At 33.5% G+C, this 8,275-nt stretch overlaps 1 non-coding gene across 1 annotated transcript; it reads left to right on the top strand.

The window, feature by feature from the left end:
* The first annotated feature begins 965 nt into the window (after positions 1-965).
* On the top strand, positions 966-1,072 carry LOC139887103 (small nucleolar RNA R71). Its single transcript, XR_011772948.1, has one exon. It is a non-coding gene; the product is annotated as a small nucleolar RNA R71 (small nucleolar RNA).
* The last annotated feature ends 7,203 nt before the right edge of the window (positions 1,073-8,275 follow it).

Here is an 8,275-nt window from a genome sequence, read left to right as displayed (position 1 = left end):
ACGGGATGGGTGGTCTGTATGATGCCACCACTGGCTTTACATACTCGGGTGGTGGTGGTGGTGGTGGTGTTGTAACTTCTTCATTGTTACTCACATTGAAAACCTTCCTATCTTCTGGAGCTGGTTTTTTAGAATTTGTTGACACCATATTAACATTCTCATTCCGAGGATTTACTTCAGTATTACTCGGTAGCTTTCCTTGTTCCCTCTCACTCATCATGCTAGCAAGAGTACCTACGTGTTTTTCTAGATTCAAAATGGAAGTTTGTTGAGTTCTTAATGACTGATCAAACCTCTTATTTGTTTAGGTTTGAGATGTAATAAATTGTGTTTGAGATTCCATTAGCTTTGCCATCATTTCTTCCAGATTTGGCTTTTTCTCTTCGGTTTGTTGTGGTGGTTTATACAAGCCATGTCTTTGTTGATTGATAGTGTTGTTTTGAGTTGGTTGGTTATTCAGACTTTGTTGGTTGTACGAGTTATTGTTGGGTCCATTTGGATTGTAAAGAATGTTTTGATTTCGATTAAAGCTTGGCCTTGGCAGTTGATAATTATTTTGATAATTATTTCCCGGCCTTTGGTTCATGTAGGAAACATTCTCTCGTTGTTCCATGGTTTGCTCGATGTGACAATCTTTCATTAAGTGTGGTCCACCGCATTGCTCACAACTGATTCGTATTGCGTGAATATCTTTATTCATCTTTTCCATTCGTCTCTCGAAAGCATCTAATTTTGCGGAAATGGAATCAAAGTCATGGCTATAATTGGCTCTAGCCGCTTTAGATGAACGAAAGATATCTTTTTCTTGGTGCCACTCATGTGAGTGGGAGGCTGTGTTATCAATAATCTTGTGAGCTTCAGTTGCGGTTTTCTTCATAATGGAACCACCAGCTGTTACATCGATGTCTTTTCGTGTAGTGATGTCGCATCCTTGGTAGAATATTTGTACTATTTGATAAGTATCTAAACCATGCTGAGGACATCCTCTCAACAATTTTCTGAATCTTGTCCATGCCTCATATAGAGTTTCATTTGGCTTTTGCGTGAACGTAACTATTTCTCCTTGAAGTCTCACGGCTTTAGATGCCGGAAAGAATTGTTTAAGAAATTTTTCAACTAAAACATCCCATGTGTCAATCGCCCCTTCGGGTAACGATTCTAACCAATCTTTAGTTTCTCCCTTTAAAGTCCAGGAAAATAACATGAGATAGATTTGTTCATCCTCCACTTCTCGGATTTTAAATAGAGTACAGATCCTATTAAAGGTTCGAAGATGTTCGTTTGGGTCTTCCTTCGGCGTACCACTATATTGGCATTGATTAGTTACCATGTGTAGGATTTGTCCTTTGATTTCATAATCTGTCGCATTAATGTCTGGCTTAATAATGACGTGACCTTGGCCCGTGCGTGTGGCTCTCATTTGGTCTTCCATACTTAGAGGTTCAGTTACTTCCATAATTGAATTTGTTGAATACGAATCACTAGAGGATTCTGATTTAATGGTTTCTTCCTCGACAATCTCTTGATGAGTGATTTGTGGTTCAGGAGGAATGATTAGTGGTTCAGGATCTCTGAATTGTCCTTGAATATCCTCCGGATTCTCAATTGTGAGGTTGGGTTCAAAAAAATGGATTATCGGAAATTTGAATTGGAGTACTTGGTCGACTAGATGATGATTCTAAAGAAAAATCAACGGCGATAATATTGGCTAGATGTCTTGATCGAGTTACAGGTGGTGAACGTATGAAAGGTGGTGAACGTTTTGCTCGGTGCATTCACAGAATATCCTATTAGTTATAAAAGATAAAAATTATATAAGTAATCAAATTAATAGACTTTTCTGATTTTGCCCACGTTTCGAATAGCCAATAGATGCAGCAGGTAGCCAGGACCCTTTAAATCGGAAGCCCACGACTCGCCACTAACAAATCCAACTATTACTACGAACCAGAAAATTTTGGATGTCTATCAATTTAACCGCTTAAAATAATTTTTTCGTTTTGAAATTTTAGAGAAGAAATAGAAAATTCTATGTCCTAAAAACTAGAGCGTCTAGAAATAAGAAAGAAAGAGAGTGCGTCGAAAAACGTCGAAAAACGTCGAAAAAAAGGTCGAAAAATAATCGTCGAAAAACAAAAAAAAAATGCAGCGTCGAAACTTAAAAGCCTAAAAACTAAAAATTAAAACTTACGTCTAAAGGTATTAAAGCTTAAAGGGAATTCTATATCCAAAATGGCAATAACTTAAAAAGTACTAAAATCTTAAAACGGTGTCGCAAAATTCTAAAGCACCTAAATCTTAGTCTAAAGAAAAAGCACTTAAGGGATTTACGGCAAAGCTTAAAAATCTAGAAATAAAGTTTCCCCGGCAGCGGTGCCAAAAATACTTGATGTGCGTAGAGGTGTATACGAAATAGTTATATTTTTACTACGAAATACGATACAAATACGATACAATTTTACACAAGTTATTTATTTATTTATAGAGTGGATATACCTAAACCTTGCTACAACACTTATAGGCAGTGTACCTAATCATAGAATAGTGTAGTTTTTAGTAAGTCCGGTTCGTTTCACAGGGAGCTAGCTGAGTTTAACGCTATATTTTTAACAACTATATTTATATAAAATATATATAATTATATATAGTAATATTATTATAAAAGGGGGTTTTTACCGTTTAATGACCGGTTTGTCGATTTTAAATAAAGCGTAAAGATAAATGACGATAATATAAATGATAGAATTTAAATTGCAATAAAGTAAATTGCAGTAATTAAAATGACAGTAAATAACGGTACGATGAAATATGAAATAAAAGTATTATGCTTATTTAAACTTCCGTAATCATGATGTTCGACGTGTTGATTTTAATTTATTACCCGGGTTAATTGTCCTTTGTCCTGGATTATTTGATACCTATTTGGTTTTTGTCCATAATAGTCCATCGGTCATAATTATAAAATCCTCGTTAAATTAACCTTATTCCCGAAGTCAAATATTCCAACTAATTAGGGATTCGAACTGTAACAAGGTTTTAATACTTTGTTAATAATTACACCAGATTATCGACTGCGCGTAATTCAAAGTTTTAATACTTTGTTAACAATTACACCAATTATCCTTGTATGTAATCCACCCCTGTTTTAATGAGATATGAATATTAATTTACCCACTTGATTAGAATGAATAATCAATTACCCAACCCGAATAATTAATTAAATGATCGTAAAAGATGTCGTATAAACGTTACTAAATAGGACATACATAATCATTTTAATAATTATTAGATTAACTAATTTGAAGATAGGTTCGACAGGTTCCAATGAGTTGTTGTTCGATTAGACGATACCCCCTACCTATTAATAGTCAATAGTCTAATGTCCACAAGTGTCGGTTGTAGTGACCCGAACTTTTCCATGTTTATATATATTAATTGAGATTGATATTTACATGATTAAATGTTTCCAACATGTTAAGCAATCAAACTTGTTAAGACTTGATTAATTGAAATATGTTTCATATAGACAATTGACCACCTAAGTTGACCGGTGATTCACGAACGTTAAAACTTGTAAAAACTATATGATGACATATATATGGATATATATATATATAGTTAACATGATACTATGATAAGTAAACATATCATTAAGTATATTAACAATGAACTACATATGTAAAAACAAGACTACTAACTTAATGATTTTTAAACGAGACATATATGTAACGATTATCGTTGTAAAGACATTTAATGTATATATATCATATTAAGAGATATTCATACATGATAATATCATGATAATATAATAATTTAAAATCTCATTTGATATTATAAACATTGGGTTAACAACATTTAACAAGATCGTTAACCTAAAGGTTTCAAAACAACACTTACATGTAACGACTAACGATGACTTAACGACTCAGTTAAAATGTATATACATGTAGTGTTTTAATATGTATTTATACACTTTTGAAAGACTTCAATACACTTATCAAAATACTTATACTTAACAAAAATGCTTACAATTACATCCTCGTTCAGTTTCATCAACAATTCTACTCGTATGCACCCGTATTCGTACTCGTACAATACACAGCTTTTAGATGTATGTACTATTGGTATATACACTCCAATGATCAGCTCTTAGCAGCCCATGTGAGTCACCTAACACATGTGGGAACCATCATTTGGCAACTAGCATGAAATATCTCATAAAATTACAAAAATATGAGTAATCATTCATGACTTATTTACATGAAAACAAAATTACATATCCTTTATATCTAATCCATACACCAACGACCAAAAACACCTACAAACACTTTCATTCTTCAATTTTCTTCATCTAATTGATCTCTCTCAAGTTCTATCTTCAAGTTCTAAGTGTTCTTCATAAATTCTACAAGTTCTAGTTACATAAAATCAAGAATACTTTTAAGTTTGCTAGCTCACTTCCAATCTTGTAAGGTGATCATCCAACCTCAAGAAATCTTTGTTTCTTACAGTAGGTTATCATTCTAATACAAGGTAATAATCATATTCAAACTTTGGTTCAATTTATATAACTATAACAATCTTATTTCAAGTGATGATCTTACTTGAACTTGTTTTCGTGTCATGATTCTGCTTCAAGAACTTCGAGCCATCCAAGGATCCATTGAAGCTAGATCCATTTTTCTATTTTCCAGTAGGTTTATACAAGGAACTTAAGGTAGTAATGATGTTCATAACATCATTCGATTCATACATATAAAGCTATCTTATTCGAAGGTTTAAACTTGTAATCACTATAACATAGTTTAGTTAATTCTAAACTTGTTCGCAAACAAAAGTGAATCCTTCTAACTTGACTTTTAAAATCAACTAAACACATGTTCTATATCTATATGATATGCTAACTTAATGATTTAAAACCTGGAAACACGAAAAACACCGTAAAACCGGATTTACGCCGTCGTCGTAACACCGCGGGCTGTTTTGGGTTAGTTAATTTAAAACTATGATAAACTTTGATTTAAAAGTTGTTATTCTGAGAAAATGATTTTTATTATGAACATGAAACTATATCCAAAAATTATGGTTAAACTCAAAGTGGAAGTATGTTTTCTAAAATGGTCATCTAGACGTCGTTCTTTCGACTGAAATGACTACCTTTACAAAAACGACTTGTAACTTATTTTTCCGACTATAAACCTATACTTTTTCTGTTTAGATTCATAAAATAGAGTTCAATATGAAACCATAGCAATTTGATTCACTCAAAACGGATTTAAAATGAAGAAGTTATGGGTAAAACAAGATTGGATAATTTTTCTCATTTTAGCTACGTGAAAATTGGTAACAAATCTGTTCCAACCATAACTTAATCAACTTGTATTGTATATTATGTAATCTTGAGATGCCATAGACACGTATACAATGTTTCGACCTATCATGTCGACACATCTATATATATTTCGGAACAACCATAGACACTCTATATGTGAATGTTGGAGTTAGCTATACAGGGTTGAGGTTGATTCCAAAATATATATAGTTTGAGTTGTGATCAATACTGAGATACGTATACACTGGGTCATGGATTGATTCAAGATAATATTTATCGATTTATTTCTGTACATCTAACTGTGGACAACTAGTTGTAGGTTACTAACGAGGACAGCTGACTTAATAAACTTAAAACATCAAAATATATTAAAAGTGTTATAAATATATTTTGAACATACTTTGATATATATATATATTGTTATAGGTTCGTGAATCAACTAGTGGCCAAGTCTTACTTCCCGACGAAGTAAAAATCTGTGAAAGTGAGTTATAGTCCCACTTTTAAAATCTAATATTTTGGGATGAGAATACATGCAGGTTTTATAAATGATTTACAAAATAGACACAAGTACGTGAAACTACTTTCTATGGTTGAATTATCAAAATCGAATATGCCCCTTTTTATTAAAGTCTGGTAATCTAAGAATTAGGGAACAGACACCCTAATTGACGTGAATCCTAAAGATAGATCTATTGGGCCTAACAAGCCCCATCCAAAGTACCGGATGCTTTAGTACTTCGAAATTTATATCATATCCGGAGGGTGTCCCGGAATGATGGGGATATTCTTATATATGCATCTTGTTAATGTCGGTTACCAGGTATTCACCATATGAATGATTTTTATCTCTATGTATGGGATGTGTATTGAAATATGAAATCTTGTGGTCTATTATTATGATTTGATATATATAGGTTAAACCTATAACTCACCAACATTTTTGTTGATGTTTTAAGCATGTTTATTCTCAGGTGATTATTAAGAGCTTCCGCTGTCGCATACTTAAATAAGGACGAGATTTGGAGTCCATGCTTGTATGATATTGTGTAAAAACTGCATTCAAAAAACTTATTTTGTTGTAACATATTTGTATTGTAAGCCATTATGTAATGGTCGTGTGTAAACAGGATATTTTAGATTATCATTATTTGATAATCTATGTAAAGCTTTTTAAAACCTTTATCTATGAAATAAAGGTTATGGTTTGTTTTAAAAAATGAATGCAGTCTTTGAAAAACGTCTCATATAGAGGTCAAAACCTCGCAACGAAATCAATTAATATGGAACGTTTTTAATCAATAAGAACGGGACATTTCAGTTGGTATCCGAGCGTTGGTCTTAGAGAACCAAAATTTTGCATTAGTGTGTCTTATCGAGTTTGTTAGGATGCATTAGTAAGTCTGGACTTCGACCGTGTTTACTTGAAAATGATTGCTTAACAAATTTTGTTGGAAACTATATATTTTTAACATGTGAATATTATGTGATATATTAATCTCTTAACGCGTTTGATATTATGTGATAGATGTCTACCTCTAGAACAAGTCCCATTGACTCACCTAATAATAATGAAGAGTCAAATGTAAATTGGAATGATTCGTGGACTGATTCACAAGTTCCCGAAGAGGAACCGGAAGAAGAGTCGGAACCGGAAGAAGAATCGGAACCGGAAGAAGAATCGGAACCGGATGAAGAAATAGAACCGGTGGGGGAAATAATAAAACGGTTAAGTAAAAGAAAATCCTCAACCAACCGACCAAGGTTAATTATGGTCAATGGTGTTTCCGCCAAGGAAGCAAAATATTGGGAGGATTACCAATTCTCCGATGAATCGGATTCCGACGAGAATTCCGATGATGTTATAGAAATTACCCCAACTGAATTTAAAAAGGCAAAAGAAAATAATAAGGGAAAGGGCATAAAAATAGAGAAATCTAATTCCAACCCCGATGAACTTTATATGTATCGTCAACCCCCGAAGTCCTTAAGTTGTAACAATGACCCGGGAACCTCTAAACCACCAGGTTTTTCTAAACCAATGTGGAAAATTACGGCTCGTATTAGGGGAACATCATATATCCCTAGAAACTAGGCAAAACGAACCAAAACCGAAGAAGAAGAAACAAGCGAGTCGGAATAAGATAGTTGTATTTGTGTGGTGTAATATATGTAATATAGTGTGCTTATGCTTTATGATATATGTAAAAATTGCTTGTATTAATAAGTATTTTTTTTATGAATCTAACTCTTGTCTATTTTACAGTATAAAAACACAAAATGGATAGACAACCCAATATTTTAAGAGACCTACCCGGACACATGATTGATGAAATCTTGTCTAGAGTCGGTCAGAATTCTTCGGCACAACTATTTAAGGCGAGATCAGTTTGTAAGACATTCGAAGAACGTTCCAAGAATGCCTTGGTTTATAAAAGGCTTTCGTTCGAAAGATGGGGGATATCACATTGGGAAATCCATAAGTTACGATGTGTTTACTTTGACGCATATATTGCGGGGAACCCAAATGCTATTTTACGCAATGGGTTAAGAAATTATTTTGACTCAATATATCCGAATATTGGACTTCGTGATTTAGAAAAAGCGGCTAACATGCAACATAAAGAAGCATGTTATGCTTACGGATTAGTAATGTTCGCTTCTCACCAAAGTGAGAACAAGAACATCGGGCTACAACTATTAAACAAAACGTTTTCACAAGTGACGGAGTCGGTAATTGGGGTAAGAAATGAGGTTTTTAGATTGTTACGGGACTGTTGGACATTACGTAACCCTCGTCCCTTTGACGACGTTACAACACGCTGTCTTATCAACGGCCATAACGGTTATGTTCCACAAGACCAAGGATGGGAAGTAATCCTAGTAAAACCAGAATGCATGACTTGTTTCTGGACGTATGAATTACGTGTCTTTATTGCCTTT

Source organism: Rutidosis leptorrhynchoides, chromosome 1 (genome assembly GCF_046630445.1).
Source record: "Rutidosis leptorrhynchoides isolate AG116_Rl617_1_P2 chromosome 1, CSIRO_AGI_Rlap_v1, whole genome shotgun sequence".
NCBI classification, from domain to species: domain Eukaryota; kingdom Viridiplantae; phylum Streptophyta; class Magnoliopsida; order Asterales; family Asteraceae; genus Rutidosis; species Rutidosis leptorrhynchoides.
The sequence above is the reverse complement of the archived record's forward strand: the minus strand, read 5'-3'. Positions and strand labels throughout refer to the sequence as shown.